Source organism: Schistocerca gregaria, chromosome 3, assembly GCF_023897955.1.
Source record: "Schistocerca gregaria isolate iqSchGreg1 chromosome 3, iqSchGreg1.2, whole genome shotgun sequence".
NCBI classification, from domain to species: Eukaryota; Metazoa; Arthropoda; class Insecta; order Orthoptera; family Acrididae; genus Schistocerca; species Schistocerca gregaria.
This window is the reverse complement of record NC_064922.1, coordinates 866,050,679-866,072,612: the sequence shown is the minus strand read 5'-3', so window position 1 is coordinate 866,072,612 and position 21,934 is coordinate 866,050,679. Positions and strand designations below refer to the sequence as shown.

At 44.5% G+C, this 21,934-nt stretch overlaps 1 protein-coding gene across 1 annotated transcript in view; it reads right to left on the bottom strand.

Annotated features, from left to right (window-relative positions):
• The window catches only part of LOC126355635 (uncharacterized), a 427,254-nt gene that overhangs the window by 203,572 nt on the left and 201,748 nt on the right, over positions 1–21,934 (bottom strand). The gene's annotated exons all lie outside the window — the stretch shown is intronic.

Sequence of the window (21,934 nt, the reverse complement as noted above, 5' to 3'; positions counted from 1 at the left end):
ACATCTCCGCAGTAGAGCCTTCTGCAGTCCATGGTTGAGATTCCAGCACCCTCTCGTTTGTCTGAAGCGGGTAGAAAGGTTTTGTTCCTAGACATTTCCTACCGGGAGCCCTGTGAAGGGTAAAACGTGGCTCTCTAGTCAAAAAACCACATCAGCGCTACAGGCTCGGTGTTGTCAAGCAGATTCGTGTCGGTACTGTCTGTTTATTGAAATATCATGATTATTAAATTATAATAATCATTAGAACTAGTTTACTGCATCAGAGGTAATCTTCATGTGGGTGAAAGCAGAATCAGAAAAAAAAGAAAAAAGTACAAAGGTCCACATCGTTATACTGTATGATCAGATATATATACAGATATCGCCATCAGTCAATTATCATCCAGCGCCGACCAAAGGAGTCCCGACGATCATGTGTATCACACCTGCAGCCAGAATGCTGCGGACAGCCCTTGAAAAATATTTCTGTGGCATGTTCTCATGAAAGACGCAATTTCTTTTTCTATATTTTCTATAGATAGCAGAAGGAGGTAAATTACGGTTTTGTTTTCAGACATTCATTGTCTAGTGCTACTACCAGTATTACTTGCTCCTGCAGAAAAATTAGTACTTTCTTTGAATCGATTTGTTTGATGTGCATTAATAATATACACACTATGTGATAAAAAGTATCCGGACACCCCCCAAAACATACGTCTTTTAATATTAGATGCATTGTGCTGCCAGGTATTCCATATCACCGACCTCAATAGTCATTAGACATTGTGAGAGAGCAGAATCTGCCGCTCCGCGAAACTCATGGACTTCGAACGTAGTCAGGTGATTGGGTGTCACTTGTGTTATACGTATGTAGGCGAGATTTCCACACTATTAAACATCTGTAGGTCTACTGTTTCCAATGTGACGGTGACGTGGAAATATGAGGGGACACGCACAGCACAAAAGCGTACAGAGACTGCCAACAATTGATGAGGGTCGTAATATATCCAGACCATCAAACAGGAATTCCTAACTGCATCAGGATCCACTGCAAGTACTATGACAGTTAGATGGGAGGTGAGAAAACTTGGATTTCATGGCCGAGTGGCAGCCCATAAGCCACACACCCCGGCGGTAAAACCGATCTAGGTGGCGCAGTGGTTAGCACACTGGACTCGCATTCGGGAGGACGACGGTTCAATCCCGTCTCCGGCCATCCTGATTTAGGTTTTCCGTGATTTCCCTAAATCGTTTCAGGCAAATGCCGGGATGGTTCCTTTGAAAGGGCACGGCCGATTTCCTTCCCCTCCCCATACTTCCCTCACCTGAGCTTGCGCTTCGTCTCTAATGACCTCGTTGTCGACGGGACGTTAAACGCTAATATCCTTCTTTATCCTCCGGCGGTAAATGCTAAACGACGTTTCACTCGGTGTAAGGAGAGTAATCATTGGAAGATTGAACAGTGGAAATACGTTGTGTGGAGTGACGAATCATGGTATGCAATGTAACGATCCGATGACAGGTGGTGGGTATGGCGAATACCCGGTGAACGTCATCTGCCAGCGTGTGTCGTGCCATCAGTAAATTTCGGAGGCGGTGGTCTTACGGTGTGGTCGTGTTTTTCATGGAGGAGGCTTTCACACGTTGTTGTTTTGCGTGGCACCATCACAGCACAGGCCTACATTGATGTTTTAAGCACCTCCTGTTGGAGAGCAATTCGGGTTTGGCGATTGCATCTTTCAACACGATCAAGCATCTGTTCATAATGCACGGCCTGTGGCTGAGTAGTTACACGACAGTAACGTCCCTGTAATGGACTAACCTACACCGAGTCCTGACCTGAATCCTATAGAACACCTTTGGGAAGTTTTGGAACGCCGACTTCGTACCAGGCCTCACCGACCGACATCGATACCTCTCCTCAGTGCAGCACTCCGTGAAGAATGGGCTGCCATTCCCCAAGGAACTTTCCAGCACCTGTTTGAACGTATGCCTGCGAGAGTGAAAGCTGTCATGAAGGCTATAAGGACGGGCCGACACCATACTGAATTCCAGCATTATCGATGGAGGGCGACACAAACTTTTAAGTCATTTTCAGCCATGTGTCCGGATACTTCTGATCACATAGTATATTTCAAACTCACTGAACAAAAACACAACAAAAAATTGGAAAATCCAGGATGGAATAATGGCAGTACTATGAAAAGTATAGGCTGCTGCTCACCAAATAGCGGAGACGCTGAGTTGGGGCGCAACAAAAAGACTCTCCTCCAAGTCAGCTTTCGCCCAGAAGGCCTTCTTCCGAATTACACAACATACACAGTCATACTCACACAAACGCAACTCACACACACGTGCCTACTGCTTCTGGATGGCTACAACGTGAGTAGCAATCTGTCCTCTTCATAAGTCTGTCAGCGCACAGAAACGTATCTTTATTTACTTATGCCTATTAATTTGTCCAATTATTTAGCGTATGATAAGCTACTGATCAGAGAGAAGAATCAATTTTCATTAGTGGACAGTATGTAACGATTATGTACGTACTTACTCGAACCCTTTGCAGTCTGCATATTTATTGTAATTAACTGGACGCAGTAAACAGAAAATTAGTGATGAGCATCAACGTTTCCACATTCGAAATGGACGTCCTGCCAGTCCAGGGGTTAGAATAGCCCCAAGGTATTCCTGCCTGTCGTAAGAGGCGATTAAAAGGAATCTCCCACTTTCTGGCCTAATATATCATGGCCTATTTTAGGGTTTGACCTCCACACTATCCAAAGTTTTCCGAAGTGCAGGTCATTTGGGGAAAGACGCCTTACGTAGTGCGCGTTATACCGCTTGTGCATTACGATCTTCTGTGCCAATTATTGTGATGGCACTGCACATCCACCCATGTTCCACCTATTTGGGCGAGGACACCTTTCGGGTACCGTATTCTCCATCGATTTTCCGCAGTCCTTTCCTGCCCCACAACAAAAGGGGTTTCCACGCATCCAGTATCCTGCATTGGTGTCCAGTCCATTGTTGTGGAGCCCTCATGTACCACCTTGGTCGTAGCCCCCAGAGAACACAGGGACCACACTTCTGATGCTGTTGCCACATATGCTCCTCTCCTTGGGGCATCAGGACTCCCGGCAACGGCCATCGTACCAGGTAACTTTTGCTGTAGCTTGGTGGCGCCTGTGGGAAAGCCCCTGAGTGGGTGGCATCAGCGCGGACGACTCGCGATGAGGCGCACCAAGTCTTCTTTTGCAGGGGGCAGAACGGCCCAGCAGTCTCTAAGAAAGGGAAAGTTGAACACAATGCTGTGACATATGACCCTCAAATTCTTCCCCTCACTCACTATACCGTGGGGATGAACGTAGGGGTACAGACAGAAGAGAGTCTTATTCGCCTCGTTATTTACTGTGCTGCATAACTAACGCTTTCTAGCTGCTAAACCACTCTTTTTCGTAGAACATCTTGAGGACAAATTTAGGGAAGTGGCTGCCCCGTCAAACTCCGCAATGGGTCACTCCAAAAACTCAGACAGCATCCCCAGCACAGTCATGAGAGTTACTCGCATGTGATAAGCTGGGTGATATTCCCACTTCTGTATTCCCCCTAAGAGCCTCAACATGGCCAAAGAGATTATTTTCCATCGCGACCTCCTGTTGCAGTCCAAAGACGAGCTTCACAACAATTTAAACCACAGGATTGTTCACTTCGTCTACAGGTGACCTAAAGACGATAGTGTTGCTACCATGCCTTCATCTTGGCCTTTCAGGGTGATTCATTACCTGAGAAGATCAAGGTGGTGGTCTACCGATGTGAAGCCAAATCCTACGTCCCTCCCATGATGTGGTGGTTTAAGTGTTAGAAATTCGGGCACATGTCTTCTCGGTACCATTCCAGTGCCACGTGACGAGACTGTGGACGTCAGGTGCATGCAAATACTCCGTGTGAATCTCCTCTCATCTGTGTCGACTGTGGAGAGCAACACTCCCCACGCTCGCTGGACTGCACAGTACTCCAAAAGAAGAGGAAAACTGTGTAGTATAAGCTGAAGTTCGATTACCTGCTACCACGACAACGTCTTCCTCATTAGCGTCAACACTCTCCTCATCTGACTCTAGTACAGTGGGCCCTCAGGGCCACCCAATTCTATCCCCCCTCTTGGTTATTTGGGGCACTTCTTGTGTTGCTCCCAAAGCTTTCACTTTGGAGGCAACGTCTACCCAAACGCCAGGCAAAACTGGTTCCCACACCCAGCTCTTCTTCTGTCCCTGATGGTACCTGAAGGATGCTCTCCCAGCAAGCTCAAAAAGAGCAGTTAGAGGGAAAACCGATGAAGAGAAATTACGAAACGTGAGACTCCCATGGCCCCAACAATAACATTGGCTAATAGTCTCAGGATGAGGTGGAGAGTCTGGTGTCCCCTAAGGACCTAGATCTTGTCAAAACTTCAAATGCTATGGTTCTGGATACCAGCACTCAGCCAGTGGCTGCAGGTGAATCTGAGGTGTAAGTTGCCTCTTTGGTCACTTCATGCCTTCCCAGACGACAGAAAGCGTCAATATCTATTGGAACTGTGGCGCTTTTTCTCCCACCTGGCGGAGTTATATCAACTTTTAAGTGTTAAACCTGCTTTTTGCTTTGTCCTTCAGGAAACCTGGTTTCCCGCAATGCAGACTCCCTCCTTTTCTGGCTGTTGAGGGTACTACAAAAACCGACCTGTCTGTGGCAGACTGTCATGTGGAGTTTGTATCTTTGTCCTTACCTGTGCCTGTAACGAACCTGTGCCTCTTCAAACGCCTCTAGAAACTGCGGCTGTCTTGGTGAGGCCAATGCCGTAATACCCACCTCCCTCCAGATGGTGACACACTGCCCCATGAATTGGCTCCACTCATTTCACAACTCCACCACTTTTTCTTCCCCTGGGCGATTTTAATGTCAATAATCCTTTTTGGGGTGGAACCAAGGTTACTGGCCATGGCGAGGATGTTGAGGACCTTCTAACTCAACTCGACCTTTGCTTCCAAATGCAGGTACCCCTCATTGGCCGGCTGAAGTGGCTGAGTGATTCTAGGCGCTACAGTCTGGAGCTGCGCAACTGCTGCGGTCACAGGTTCGAATCCTTCCTTGGACATGGATGTGTATGCTGTCCTTAGGTTAGTTAGGTTTAAGTAGTTCTAAGTTCTAGGGGACAGATGACCTCAGCAGTTCAGTCCCATAGTGCTCAGAGCCATTTGAACCATTTGAACCCCCACATATCTCAGTGTGGCACATGGCACATACTCGGCCATTGATCTCTTGGTTTGTAGTCCTGGCCCTCTCCCATGGAGAACTAATGACGACTTTTGTGGTAGTGAGCACTTTCGACTCTTCCTGTGCCAACTCCAGCATCGCTCACCTGGAGACGGGGTCTTATAAAAGCTAACTGGGAAGCTTTCACCTGTGCTGCCACTGTTACCAGCATTGAATTTCCGTTGCATAGCAACATCGATTAGGTGATCCAGACCATCACTCCCACACACTGTTGCCGCAGGTGAATTGGGTTGCCCCAGCAGAAGTCAGTGATTTGTCTCAAAGGAAATCACTGCAGTGGTTAGAGACCGTAGGTGAGCCCTCCAACGTCATAAGCGCCACCTGTCCCAGGAGAACCTCACTACCTACAAATGGCTCCATGCCCAGATCCGCCCACTCATCAAACGATGGAAGCAAGAGTGTTGTGAACGATATGTCTCCACCATTGGATCACGAACGTTTCCTTCCCTGGTTTGGACGAAGATCTGACGCCTTTACAGATATCAAACCCCTGCAGGTACACCTGGAACTTCCACATATGGAACTGTATCTGCCAATCTAGACATAATTGTAAAGCGTTTTGCTGTGAATTATGCTCACATCTCTGTGCCTGAGAATTACCACCCTGCCTCGTATCTCCTAAAACAGCCAGTGGAATGATAACACCTATCTTTTGCTCCATGCCAACCTGAGTCATAAAAGGCTCCCTTCAGCGAGTGGGAATTCCTCAGCGTCCTTGCTAATTGCTCTGATAATCCACTGCACCAGACCACATCAATTCCCAAATGATTATAAAGTGGGTTACTAGGGTCACCTCCTTGCTGTCTTCAACCGCATCTGGAGCGATAGCGAATTCCCGTCGCAATGGCGAGAAACTACCATCGTTCTAATACTATAAAACCCGGTAAGAATCCACTAAATGTGGATAGCTATCATCCTATCAGCCTCACCAATATTCTGTGAAAGCTGCTTGAATATATGGTGAGCCGGTGGTTGTGTTGGCACCTTGTGTCTCGGGGCCTTCTGGTTCTGTCCCAGAGCAATTTTCGTCAAGGGCACTCCACCACCGACAGCTTGGTCCACTTGGAGTGTGCCATCCCACCGGTCTCTTCCCGGCGACAACACCTTATTGCCGTCATTTTTGACCTCACAAAGGTCTACGATACCGCTTGGTGATACCACATCCTCGCTACTCTGCATGAGTGTGGTCTCTAGGCTCCGCTCCTGATACTTTGTCCCTTATCCAGAAGAATGGGATCCTGCAGAGCTCTGTCATGAGTGTCCCACTCTTTTTAATTGCTGCTAATGGTCTCACACTAGTAGTAGGTTCCCCAGTACCTCCGCTCCTAATGCTGACGATTTTTGTAGTTCCTTCTGTTCCTTTTCTATTGGTGTGGCTGAACGTCGACTGCAGGGAGCCATATGAAAAGAGCAGTCAAGGGCCATTACTCACTTTCAGTTTCCAACCACCAAGACTTGCATCATGCAGTTCTGTCATTGTTGTATTGTCAATCCCCATCCGGAACTTTACCTTCATGAACAACTACTTAATGTAGTGGAGACTTACCGCTTTTTGGGACTGCTCTTTGATGCCCATTTAACTTGGCTTCCCCTTCAACTTAAGGACAAGTGCTGGTGGCATCTTAATATTATTTAATGCCTGAGCTACACCAAATGGGGTGCTGGTCGCCCTACATTGCTGCAGGTGTACAAAGCCCTTGCGCAATCCCGGCGTATGGTTGAACATCACCCTCAGCATTGCAGGCGCTGGGCTGTATCCACAGCTGTGGAGTTCGATTTTCAATGGGAGCTATGCAGACCTGTCCACTGAGTAGCCTCCTCGTAGTGGCTGGCATTCGTCCATTGCGGATTAGGTGACAGCAACTGGTTGCGAATTATACCGCCCATATTCATAGTTCGCCTCACCATCGAAATTACCGTCTCCTTTCCCCTAACATGGTCATCCATTTTCCACCACAGCGGACCAGATCGGGGCTAACAATTGCACCCCGTGTCCGGTCGCTTCTTACTGAACTCGACACTTTCCCTCTACCACCTTTCTTCCAGTACAACTCACATACGCCTCCATGGCCCATGCCTCCGGTCCGGCAACACCTCACCAAGTCTCATTTAAAAAAAGAGGGAATGGTGAATGAAAAACTTCCTATCAACTTCTTAATTCAGATAATATGCAGAGTGCGGAAACGAAAATGTTGCGGTGATCGCGTCAATAATAATGGGAAACGAGAAAGATTCAGGTAACGAATAATGCATTCAGACATTCATACTAACCCGGCCCCTCACAGTAAGACCTTTTTCTTAACTGATTCTGAAAAGTTTCACTGGCTCTGGCTGCAGCTACTTTACACAACAGGAAAGTTCCGCACAGTGTCGGTACATCAGAGGAAATGGTTAGTTCGTGCGTGACTCTTTAGACTTTGTTGCAGGAGGAATTTTCAGGACGTTCTGTGCCAGGAAGACGCGCCATACAGGAACCGACTGAAGAATGGTGGCGTACAGGATCGGCAGGTGCAGGATAATGTTCTCGTAAGTTAACCGGGAGACCTAGCCAACAGGTTCGTGCGGGTGAGAGAGGTTGCAGACGAGTTATAAGGGGATAAGTGTTGTGCAAGAAATAAAGGAGCCTGACCTGCAGAAGAGAGTACATTTATATTCACGGCTGTAAAGGAATTTTGACAGTGGTGTCTTGGACCCACTAAGGCTCATTAGGAATGACGAGGCGCGGTTCCAATTGTGTGGCTACATAAATTCCGAAAACAACCTTTACTGATCGACAGAAAATCCACGCGCGCTCGACCAGGCATCCTTGCATGACGAAAAGATTGGTGTTTGGTGTGCCATTTTCGCCACACGCTTTATGGGGCTCATAGTCTTTGAGACAACAGTAAACAGTGATGAGCAGTCGGGAATCCAGGAGGAGTTTTATTCAAACTTCACAGAAGAGGAGCGTCAATTATGTTACTTTCCTCAGGATTGTGCAACATGCCACACATCAGCTGCATCACTGTCCCGTGTGCGTGAGGTGTTTACACCAGAGAGAACAACCAGTAAAGGCTTGTGGTCTCCTCGGTCACCAGCCGTTCACTTGTGACCTTCGCTTGTGGGTACTGTTAAAGGGCTGAGTATACGAAACAGATCCACACACACTTGAAAAACTCAAGACCAGGATCCAGGATGTCATCAACAGTAGCACAACTCAAGAACTCACAAGGATGTACCTATATGAATCTCCTCAAGCGAGCTCACGTGTGTGCTGAACTGGGGGGTAGGTCACTTGCAACACCTTCTGAGGAGGTGAGTGATCATATTCAATATATTGCATTTCATTTTATGTCGATGTGTAGACTTTAGCGGGCGGTTTTTGTGCCACACTCTGACAACATTTTGTTTTCTAAAATTAGACAACATTACAGTGCAGAAGAATCTTTTGGCCACTCTGAACGGGACTGAATGGCTTACGTGGGTGCACTGCCGGCGTTCCCCCATTTGAGAAGTGTTCCGCACAAGTGAGTCAGATTTCTTTCGGGGAGTTCCCCGCCGCGACAGTGGAAATCACGGCGTGTGAGTCGGCGAGTCAGTCGTGATGTTCTGCAATGACATAAAGCCGATGTTATTCAGTCGAACACAAATTTGTGTAAATACTATCACAGCGCCTATGTTAAGCGAGCAAGAAATTAATCGTTTGCGGAAGGAACCTAAGCCGAAATTCACGACGGGAATTCTCTCAGTGATCATAAAAACCAAGAGATTTAGCAGCTACGTTCGATGTGATCTTTCATCTGCTGAGTAAATAAAGATTCAGTGACATTTAACCTGTAGAAGATATCAATAAAAGATAAATTTTTTAGACATTCGTCGAAACCATTAATGTTATTTTAGTAACGCCTTTTTGTCTGCCTGTCCGTCTGAACACTGACCAACGTTGGTATTTTTAAAGTAAAGTGTTTATAGTCTGGTTTACAAACACTATTAAATAAAATTTGTAAATAAACCATTCTTTTGAAGGTGTTTTAATCAATGTTTAAAACAGATTTAAAAATATTCATTTTTGCGTATTTTTACACAACTGCGGCGCAAATCCACTTGAGGGGGACGGGGTACAACAATAACTCACAACATTTCATAAAGGGGAGAGGAGTTTCGTCTTCTGTACAATTTCTTCTTGAGTTTTGCAAGGCAAGTAATTTCATCGCAACACATGCGACTTGCACGTCATCTAACATCGACATGTGCTCTATAAAGAGAGAGTACTAACTGACACTTCCCGAGCATAAATATAGCTTAATAATATTGCGTCACTCTAGGTTTCGCACTATATTGACACAATTTTCTTGCGTATTTAAGGACTCAGTCTTAAAATCCGCTTAACAGCAGGAAACGTGGCTCCCACACTGATTGTCGGCGATCCGGTGATCCACCTAATTCTTTAATGCAAGTATATTTGTAATACAAATAATAAATATATATTTGATATGTGAAGGGAAAACAATGTTACCAAAAATTTCAAATTTAGCTTTGTGATATACTAGAAATTTTTGCACATTACTGTAACAAACGCTTAGAGCATACACATTATGTACTTTTTAATATGTAAATAGATATGTATAATATACACAATAGTGAAGCGTTATCAAAGATGAAAGCTATTTTTATGGCTTACTGTATTACGACTGGAATACTACTATAGGATCTGAATATGCATCAACAACGAACAAAGGTCAGGTGGACAAAGAGAGGGAGAAGAAGATAAAACCAAAACAGGATGGAGGAGACAGGCAGGGAGAGGGGGCAGGCAGAAGGAGATGGATAGAGAGATGGGGGAGGAGAAGGTGGATAGATGAGGAGGTGGTGGGTAGAGAGAGGGGAAAGGACAGAGACAGGGGAGGGAAGGAGATTAGCACGTGTCTCCAATCCCCAAACAGAAACGAGAATGAAAATTTCCCTCCAGCGGAGAGTTCGCTGATATCAAACTTCCTGGCAGGTTAAAACTGTTTGCCGGACCGAGACTCGAACTCGGGAACTTTGCTTTTCGAGGGAAAGTGCTCCACCAACTTAGCTACCCAAGCACGACTCACGACGCCTCCTCACACCTTTAATTCTGCTTGTACCTCGTCTTATATCTTCCAACCTTCATAGAAGCACCTCTGCATAGCTTGCAGAACTAGCACTCGTGCAGGAAAGGAAGGTAGGCCGGAATGAAAGCTGTAAGGACAGGTTGTCAGTCGTGCTTCGGTAGATCAGTTGGTAGAGCACTTGCCCCTGAAAGATAAGTTCCCGTATTCGAGTCTCGGTCGGGTACACAGTTTTAATCTGCCAGGAAGTTTCATATTAGAAACGCATGGATTCTCTTTTCTTTCTTTTCCATTTAAGTACTTCTGTCGCATCCTGGCACAGCCTCACAATACCAGAATGAAGTAAGTGCAAATTGCGTAGCGCAATCGGGACGTTAACGACAACGGGTTAGTTATAAATTGCTGTCAACCTTTATATCGGAGATAAGAGGGAAAGAATCTACTTGGTTTGAAGGAAATAAGTTTCCTGAAAATACGTTACAGAATCGCAATAGGCATAAAAGATTGGTTAGTTTCTATCAAGTTTATTCTCACATATACTTATGTGAGGTGTTGGACCATAAACCCCTTAGTAAGATTCAGTCTATTTATTCGGACTTGCTACTTCAAAGCTAATTGCCAGTACATATAGGAAACAAGTACAAAGCAATCACTTGTTCTTGGTTAGCACTGAAATGTCTTTAAACAATTGAGACAAAGACTGACAGCCTCAGTTCAACACTAATCCAATGAAACTCTAAAAATTCTACTTGATCTGCAGTTCCTGGGTGTTCACCAGAGTCCATCACAGTCTTCTCGTAGTTGAAGTCTTTATTAGCTGTATCAGCTGCTATGGGCCAACTCGGCCCCACTAGCGTCTCGCTGCAGAATCTCCAAACTACCGGTACTGGCTCTGAATCTGCATCTGAATCTCTGCCCCCAGCTATTCCGCTGCCTCGCCTTTTATTTCGTTTCTCATGTACTTTGGTGCACATGAGTTAATTTGTTTCACACGACCTTTTCATTTGTAAGTGATCGGATTGCATAAGAATGCCTATGGTTCCACACGACACTCTCGTTTCTAATTGGTCGGCTTGCGCAAGAATGCCTTCGGTTCCACACGACACTTTAGTTTCTGGCTGCACACAACTTAATTTGGTTCCACACGAGCCTTTTCAACACGCGACTGACACTCTCTCTTGCTGTATTATCGCCCTGGTGTTTGCGTCTTCCATTGCGCAAGTTCGAATCATGCTGCTTCCTCTGGCAGGAAGTCAAACACTAAGTTATTTGATCAACAAGCCATACTTGGCAGCCTCCGTCGCTTATTTTTGCCCTACGTCCTGGTGGACTATTTCTTAATGTCGGCTGGCTGTTTGCCTCTGGAGCCTGGACTCTTATTATTGTCGTAAAAGCAAGTATAAAAAATTAAAATTTTCTACAGTCACAACAGTTAGAACCACAGCAAACCATGACCCGGTACTGGCAGTTGCTAGTAAAATCTAAGAAACTGGACATCGTCAGTGCTACGACACTGCTGTTAATGATGCAATACACTCTGCAGATAAATTAGTCTACGACTTGAGGGAGGCGACAGTAACACAGCCAAAACTTCCATCAATGGAACACTCTAGCATTCTAAGCCGATTGCTCCACATGAGAGACTCTAGCGCAGGGGACCCTGTTTGGATTCGCAGTACTGCCAGGGATGTTACTTCAGCTGGAGGACTGCAGCCGGCCACCGCCTCATGACGCTGGCTGGGAAGCTTTCTCAGTTAGAGGTGGAGGCCCCTGGGTCAGGACGTCGACAGCGGCCGGGAGTGCGTCAGGGTGCAGTGACTCCCTCCCTCCCTATTGTGCCCTCCACACCACCCTCATCCAGTGGTGAGTGGCTGAGGACGATGCGCTGTCACTTGACTACCGTGTGGTCTGCAGGGTCTGAGGGCGGGACATCCTTTCATTTTTACCATTTTAAGTATTTTATCAGATGTCTCTGCAGAACATCTAGAATGGTTCTAATGAGATAATCAGATAGATCAGCCAACTCCCTACAAAGCTACACTCCCTTCTGGCCTCGAAAAAAAGAAACGAACAGCAATGTGATATTATTCATCTACAAACTTCCAGAAATACGTAACACTTGCTGCGCCAGATGTAAGGTGTCAGGCAAATCCAAAACCTTCCATGAAAACCCTGACATGATAGCAAATCTAGCAGTATGTCACATACATCCAAATAACGAGAAACGAGAACAGAAGCCGAGAGCAGAGCCGTGTAGGCTAGAAGGCCCTACGATAAGGGAGGACATCCACATCACCAGCCTATCACCAGGAGGTCCACCCCCCAGACCATGTTAAAAGATAGAGCCCTCCAGAAGAACAGTATAGAGCTTACGATAACACTAAAAAGGCCACACCAGATGCAAGTTTTAGCGTGAGACTATATGCGTCTCTGTTACGTAACAAACATTAAAAACATTTCCCCACCACGAAAAGATAGAATTTTTGTAGGCGGAGCTTAAGGTTAACATTGAGACGCTGATTGATCAGTTGAAAACACAGCCACATACCTTTTCTTAAACCAACTTCGGTAAATTGTAGTAAGGGGAAGTTGGAGAGAGTTGATACCGAGATGGCGAGGTGGGTGGAGCTGCGCCGCCCGCCGACCCTGACATTACCTAACCACCGACAGGTAATGAACGCACATGATGCCACATAAGAGCGCACAAGGCTTCACTCAGAACTGCAGAGTCTCATCTGTTGCATCCTCTTTTTACGTAATACTAGTGTAGATCGTCAATTAAACTTCGTGGTATTCACATTTACTACTTGAAGTTAGAATCTGAAACACGATGATTTTTCTGTTATATAATTATTGAGAAGCCACATCAGGCACTGTAATTCACGACAAGTTAAATAAGTAATTAAAGATAATTGAGTTTCACTGTAGACCATTTTGATAGTTTTCTCTTTTATGAAACTTAATTTAAACCTAGATTGTAGATGTGATACGGCATAAGTCATCCTTCGATCCATTATAGAACTTGGAAACCCATTCAGGGAATATTACTTCACATTTTTGTTGAATGCAGTTGGTTTTTGTCATCCTGCATTAAAATATTTTCTTTTATCAATAGCGCATGTTATAAACTATGTTTTGTGAGTAGAATAAAAATTCCAATGGTAAACTTAACTGCTTTTTCGGCGTTATTCCACCAGCTAACTAAAAATAGGAAAGCCTTGAACCCCTTCCATTAAATTTAGTTAGTATTAAGGTTCTTTTACAGGGAGTGCAGTGGAGCTGACGCTGAAATCATTAAGTATTTGATTATATCATCGGTAGTCTCACTGAACTTTTCTGAACCCTACATGTCATGTGTGGTCTGGCGTCTCCTTACCAGCAACAGGTCCCAGGTTCAAACTAGTCAATTCCCTAAAAAACACGCTCAGAGCGTCGTTGCGCGAAAGTGGTAGGGAGACAGGACTTAGAACAAACAGAACCACGCAGAATGTTGGACACAGACGTCACGCGAGTGGTCAGAACGGCCGAGAAAGTCACTGTTAGGCGGCTTCCGGGGCCAGCACAGGACGTGAGGTTGTGGGCGGCCGTACCTTACCCTGCGGAGGGCTCCGACAAGGACAGACACTTCGGGGCGGCGGCTCGGCTTCTGGCTCTGCGTCCCTCGGTCTCCCATCTCATCTTCCGGCCCAATTCGCCCCTCCCTTCCCCCTGGAATCTCGCCACTTCGCCTCCTCTGCTTTCCTCTCCGACTACCCATCTTCCCCTCCCGGCCACACAATTTCGCAGCTGCTGCCAACTTCGGCTCCTGCTACTGTACGAGCTAATGTACCGCTTTGACGGAGCGAACTCAGCGAAGTTCGAATTCTATCTGCAACACGTCTCTGTCAAAATTCCCATTTCCAACTTCTCTAGAAAATCCGAAGCTCTGTTCAATTATTCACTCGCTATCTTCTGCCTCAACGTCACCCTACAATTGACCCTTGTCTGTAAACTTTATCTGCCCACCCCTAGATACTTATGGCAAGCATTACCTACCTACTGTCACGACTTTTAACTGTTCCTTCTGTAAGTAGGCTGTTTAGGTTTTTATGTTGGTAACGCCGCGCTCTGTATGAAAATCACTGACTGTGCTGTGTGCAGTCTTTGGCTGGTTTGCATTGTTGGAATATTTGCTAGTGTTGTGTTGGGCCGTTGGCTGTTAACAGCGCGTAGCGTTGCGCAGTTGGAGGTGAGTCGCCAGCAGTGGTCGATGTGGGGAGAGAAATGGCAGAGTTTTGAGAACGGGCGATCTGAACGTGTGTCCGTCAGAAAAAGGAAATTTGTAATTACGACTTTTGAACACTATTAAGGTAAATACATTATTTGTTCTCTATCAAAATCTTTCTTTTGCTAACTATGCCTATCAGCAGTTAGTGCCTTCAGTAGTTAGAATCTTTTATGTAGCTGGCACAATTGGTGCTCGCTGTATTGCAGTACATTGAGTAACGAAGATTTTTGTGAGGTAAGTGATTCATGAAAGGTACAGGTTATTATTAGTCAGGGCCATTCTTTTGTAGGGATTTTTGAAAGTCAGATTGCGTTGCGCAAAAAAAATATTGTGTGTCAGTTTACTGTTGATCAGAATAAGTAAAGAGATAAATGTCTGAGTACGTTCAGTTTAGTTTTGCTCAGCTGTTTGAAAATCAAATAACGTAGAGGTTTTCCAGCACTGTCATTATTAATTTCTCTAAGGGTATGTTTCACTTCTTTGGAGTCTTCTGTCCTTTTTGTTTAAGTTGCCCACTTCCTAAATACTTACAGTGAAGTATCCACCGATTTGACCTCCCGCGTTTCTGATCATTCTACATAGTCAGAGTTTCTTGCAATTCTAATTACATAATATAGGCAACCTCGATAGAGTCCAATGGTTGTTCGATCTAGAATTTATCATAATTGTTTATATTCTGAAGAGAATGATCCATGGTGCCAAACGAGGTGATTTTGCAGGCATGTGAAGAGATGTGAAAAGTATCTAAGCGCAGAAGAGACAAATGGGGAAACACTCTAATGATGATACGGGCTGCAGATACGGAAATGAACACTTGGAAACGTCTTTGACAAATGACATATTGTTATTTCCCAGCGTCTGGGAAGAAACATCTTGCAAGCAGTGTAACTTGTCTGCCCGCTGCTTCCAGACAATTAGTCCGCATCTGTCTAATGCGGATGACCTGCCGCGTAACCAAAAGTAGGCCACGATGTGTCTGATGACCACGCCTCAGTACAGGACTTGGAGGTCAGAGGCGATCTACATATACATTTATATAGTCACCCAACGGTGTGTGACGGAGGGCACTGTACGTGCCACTTTCATTACCTCCCTTTCCTGTTCCAGTCACGTATGGTTCGCGGGAAGAATGACTGCCGCAAAGCGTCCATGCACCCTCCAATCTCTCTAATTTTACATTCGTGATCTCCTCGGGAGGTATAAGTAGGGGGAAGCAATATATTCGATACCTCATCCAGAAACGCACCCTCTCGAAACCTGCACAGCAAGCTACACCGCGATGCAGAGCGCCTCTCTTGCAGAGTCTGCCACTTGAGTTTGCTAAACATCTCCGTAACGTTATCACGGTTTCCAAATAACCCTGTGGCGAAACGCGCCGCTCTTCTTTGGATCTTCTCTATTTCCTCCGTCAACCCGATCTGGTACGGAGCCCACACTGATGAGCAATTCTCAAGTATGGGTCGAACGAGTGTTTTGTAAGCCACCTCTTTTGTTAATGGACTACATTTTCTAAGGACTCTCCCAATGAATCTCAACCTTTCACCCGCCTTACCAACAATTAATTTTATATGATCATTCCACTGCAAATCGTTCCGCAAGCATACTCCCACATATTTTTCAGAAGTAACTGCTACCAGTGTTTGTTCCGCTATCATATAATCATACAATAAATGATCCTTCTTTCTATGTATTTGTCTATGTTAAGTGTCAGTTGCCATTCCCTGCACCAAGTGCCTATCCGCTGCAGATCTTCCTGCATTTCGCTGCAATTTTCTAATACTGCAACTTCTCTGTATACTACAGCATCATCCGCGAAAAGCCGCATGGAACCTGCGACACTATCTACTAGGTCATTTAAATACATATTGTGAAAAGCAATGGTCCCATAATCCCTTTGGCACGCCAGAGGTTACTTTAACGTCTGTAGACGTCTCTCCATTGAGAACAACATGCTGTGTTCCGTTTGCTAAAAACTCTTCAATCCAGCCACACAGCTGGTCTGATATTCCGTAGGCTCTTACTTTGTTTATCAGACGACAGTGCAGAACTGTATCGAACGCCTTCCGGAAGTCAAGGAAAATGGCATCTACCTGTGAGCCCGTATCTAATGTTTTCTGGGTCTGATGAACAAATAAAGCGAGTTGGGTCTCACGCGATCGCTGTTTCCGGAATCCATGTTGGTTCCTACAGAGTCAATTCGGGGTTTCCAGAAATGACACTATGCGCGAGCAAGAAACATGTTCTAAAATTCTACAACAGATCGATGTCACAAATATAGGTGTATAGTTTTGCGCATCTGCTCGACGACCCTTCTTGAAGACTGGGACTACCTGTGCTCTTTTCCAATCATTTGGAACCTTCCGTTCCTCTAGAGACTTGCGGTACACGGCTGTTAGAAGGGGGGGGGGGGGCAAGTTCTTTCGCGTACTCTGTGTAGAATCGAATTGGTATCCCGTCAGGTCCAGTGGACTTTCCTGTGTTGAGTGATTTCAGTTGCTTTTCTATTCCTTGGACACTTATTTAGATGTTAGCCATATTTTCGTTTGTGCGAGGATTTAGAGAAGGAACTGCAGTGCGGTCTTCCTCTGTGAAAAAGCTTTGGAAAAAGGTGTTTAGTATTTCAGCTTTACGCGTGTCACCTTTGTTTCAATGCCATCATCATCCCAGAGTGTCCGGGTATCCTGTTTCGAGCCACTTACTGATTTAACGTAAGACCAGAACTTCCTAGGATTTTCTGTCAAGTCGGTACATAGAATTTTACTTTCGAATTCACTGAACGCTTCACGCATAGCCGTCCTTACGCTAACTTTAACATTGTTTAGCTTCTGTTTGTCTGAGAGGTTTTGGCTGCGTTTAAACTTGCTGTGAAGCTCTCTTTGCTTTCGTAGTAGTTTTCTAACTTTGCTGTTGAACTACGGTGGGTCTTTCCCGTCCCTCACAGTTTTACTCGGCACGTACCTGTCTAAAACGCATTTTACAATTGCCTTGAACTTTTTTCATAAACACTCAACATTGTCAGTGTCGGAACAGAAATTTTCGTTTTGATCTGTTAGGTAGTCTGAAATCTGCCTTCCATTACTCTTGCTAAACAGATACACCTTCCTCCCTTTTTTCATATTCCTATTTACTTCCATATTTAGGGATGCTGCAACGGCCTTATGATCACTGATTCCCTGTTCTGCGCTTACGGAGTCGAAAAGTTCGGGTCTGTTTGTTATCAGTAGATCGAGGTAATTTTCGGATAGTGCACTCAGTATAATGTCACTCGATGCTCTGTCCCTATCGCCCGTCCTATACTTCTGAGTGTCCCAGTCTATATCTGGTAAATGGAAATCTCCACCTAAGACTATAACATGCTGAGAAAATTTATGTGAAATGTATTCCAGATTATCTCTCAGTTGTTCTGCTACTAATGCTGCTGAGTCGGGAGGTCGGTAAAAGGAGCCAAATTATTAACCTAGCTCGGTTGTTGAGTGTAACCTGGTTCAAATGGTTCAAATAGCTCTGGGCACTATGAGACTCAACATCTGAGGCCATCAGTCCCCTAGAACTTAGAACTACTTAAACCTAACTGACCTAAGGACATCACTCACATCCATGCCCGAGACAGGATTCGAACCTGCAACCGTAGCAGTCACGCGGTTCCAAAATGAAGCGCCTAGAACCGCACGGCCACACCGGCCGGCAGTCTAACCTCCACCCATAATAATTCACAGGAACTATCCACTTTACTACAGGATAAACTACTAGTAACAGCGACAAACACGGCACCACCTGGTGCATGCAACCTATCCTTTCTAAACACCGTCTGTGCCTTTGTAAAAATTTCAGCAGAATTTATCTCTGGCTTCAGACAGCTTTCCGTACCTATAAAGATTTCAGCTGCGGTGCTTTCTATCAGCGCTTGAAGTTTCGGTGCTTTACCAACGCAGCTTCGACAGTTTACAATTACAGTACCGATTGCTGCTTGGTCCCCGCATGTCCTGACTTTTCTCCGCACTCTTTGAGGCTGTTGCCCTTTCTGTACTTACCCGAGGCTATCTAACCTAAAAAAACGCCCAGTCAACGCCACACAACCTCTGCTACCCGTGTAGCAGCCTGCTGTGTGCAGTGTATACAGCACAAGCTTTGTTTATTTATTTATTTCAAACAAGTGCTGTAATTTCATAAGTGCCATCGACAGGTAGAGAAAAGTGAAACAGAAAGATGTTATACTGTCTACCTCCGCACTGTAAGTTTATATGTTAACATATGGCAAAACACTCTCCTCTCTGCGTGGTATTACTTTCCAAACCCTCGTTTCGGTATGTCGAATGGTTTACGAGATATGAGAGATGTAACTATTTCATTCTCTCGCGCGTGTGATTGGAAGTGAATGTACTACATAAAATCTATTTTCTCGAGGCTGGAGTCAGATATTGATCTAGTCTCACGTTTAGCCGAAAACTCAGAATGTTAGATACATTTCATACACAGCAATACATGGTCCAATACGTACAAAATTCAAAATTCATAGCAACCACCATTTTTAATTGCAACATTTTCGAATTCCGTCATTTATATGAAGTATCAGAATAACTATGCCTACTAAGGAAATAATGGGCACTTCGCTATGAAAATGAAACTGACATTAGGCGAAATCACAAATGCCATTAAATACGCCGAAAATCTACTCCGCGATTTGAATCACGTAAAGAATACACCGCCTAGAGTGACACATGACTATTCCGTTGCAATTGGCGATGAAATATGTATCGCAAAACAGGATCTCATGGCCGAAAGACTGATCATTATAGATGACGAATTTATAGATTTCAACAAAGAAGATGAATGGGAGAATATGATGCGAACCATAAACGGAATGAATATTTGAAAAAAAATTAATGACTCAACACATCTTTATAATTTCGCTCACCTTTCAATATTTGTTGACATTCTTTTAAAATAAAATTGAAAAATTCGGTTGATTTTGGAAAAAAATAGAAGCTAGACGAGCAGGATTCGAACACGGTACCTTCATCGGGGTAGCCATGAAACTTTACCGCTGCACTACGCTGACCTACTGCAAATATCTCTTATGTTACGGATATACAAACCGCGCAATGAAGTTGAAAATCGATTTTCTCAAAAACCACGTCCCCGTCGCTAAAAAACCGGATAGCCAGGTACTCAGGATAAGTGCCTCTATAACATATTTGAAGCGCATCAAAATCCGTGATTTACACTATGGAGGGTCCCCTTGTAAGACTAACTTATTCGAGTAACAGTGCATATAACATTTCTAATTAACATGTAGTATCTAAAGGTTTACAGAATAAAACAAGTACATCATAATTACAAACAACATTACTGGCAAAAATTTTAGGTAGGGCATGTGTTTTATAGTGTCGGGAGATCTGTCACGGAGGAAAAACACGTCCGCTGACAAGTGCAGACGGCGGTTACTGTAATGGGACGCGAAATTAAAGCGTCACCCATCCACAAGGATCAGCTCAGTTTGCAGGTAAATATAAGTTTTATTTAGTGTTTTGTTTATGTATTTGTAATATTTTGTTACATTTGTAAAATATTTAAAGTTTTGTATTTTTGTTTTGTATGTTTCATGTTTGGAGAGAGCATCGCAACTCGCGGAAACAGCATCTTTTTCACTGCCGGAACCAGAAAGGAAATTGCTGACCACCAGACGTCGCGGGTCAACGGCGAAAGAGCAGCAAAAGATCCTGTGACCGGGTTGTTGCGTCGAACCCAACATTCAAATAAAAATTTGTAATGTTCCATTGTAATGACGTCACAGAATGTTTAGTTCATGTTGCATTTTCTTCAGTTCTGTTTTGTCGAGTCTGATGTTCACATCTGTATGTATCATATACGAAGACAATAAAACAGGGGTATGCTCTAAAGCTTAAATACGTGTTCGAGAATTATTTGTGAAGAGTTACATTGAGGAAGAATTATTACTCAATTTTTCCAAGATATTAATTTTCAGAAGAGTTTGATTTCGATTTTAATATGGGAAAAATAAGATAAGTTGCAAGAATATAATTTCCAAGAAGAAACAAACGACATCTTAATTTCAAAAGTTTTGCGCAAACCTGTTGGACTGAGTGACGTAATTTTGCACAAACGACTCAATTGTAGGTGTTTTAATTACAGTTTGGTTCAAGAATCTTTTGTAGAGAACTTTAAAAGAATTTAAATAATTTTTTGAAGTGTTTTGTAAACGACGTAGATGACGAAGTCTGCGCATGATCATATTTCAAACAAAAATGATTGAGTCATACGCGTCGTTACACTACAACACCGGCCCTCCACGTGGCTATCAGACGCGCCATACTCTCAGCCATGGAGGCAGACTCTGCGAAAGGCAACAAGACATTTTCGCATTCGAAGATTAGCCCAGTTGTTTGCAATTCCGCAAAACGGTTCCGTTGCAACCAAAAAGGCTTTTGTTTTAAGTGTTGCCGTCGCAACTTGTGTGTCATATCCGAGACACTCTCTTTCGTACCTCCTGGAAAGACACAACGAGCCACGCTTCTTTGAGCTCGTTCGATGTCTTCCGTCAATCTTGTATGGCAAGCATCCTGTACTTCCCAACAGTACGCTAGAGGAGAAATGAAAAGCGTAATGTAAACAGTTTGTTCAGTGTGTTTTTTGCACTTTATAAGTGCTCTCCCAATAAAACAGAGTGAGAAAGGGCCCATAACGTATTCGGGCGGAACGCTAGATATAATTTCGGTTTCAGCATTCTGTTATCCTTCGTACTGGGAATCAGGAATCCCGTCACATACTTGGTGGCTATAATTCATCTGACGGTGTTCCAAGCGCTGCGCTACGAGCTGTTTACATCACAGGATGCCGAAACACCGTAGGTATGTCCATTAATCGGAACGCTCGTGTAGTATGCCGAATAAATAATAGTTCCACTTATCGCCAGCAGGCGCAAATATAGCGCTGTGAGCAGTCAGAACGTGAAATGTTTCCTGTTTTGAGGTCAGTATGCTGTTTTTCGCTTAGCGATGAGTGCTGACTTCTTTTTGGAAGTGGCTGCTCGTGTGACAGGTTAAGAAAGTTAAAGTTTTGCGAACTAAACGCAGTTGCTGTTGAGAAGAAAGACCTTCCATTGCTAGCCAAGTTGTTTTAACAGAACGGCAGCAATAGCAGCGTTGCGTCGTGGGAATATCGCGGATGGCAGCAGCTGGAAAGAAACTTTGTGTCAATAAGCGAGCCAGAGAAAATGATCATGAAATTTGAAGAAACAGGTGAATTAGTAGGTGCAGCAGGGAGAGAAAGGCGGCCCATTCCCAGG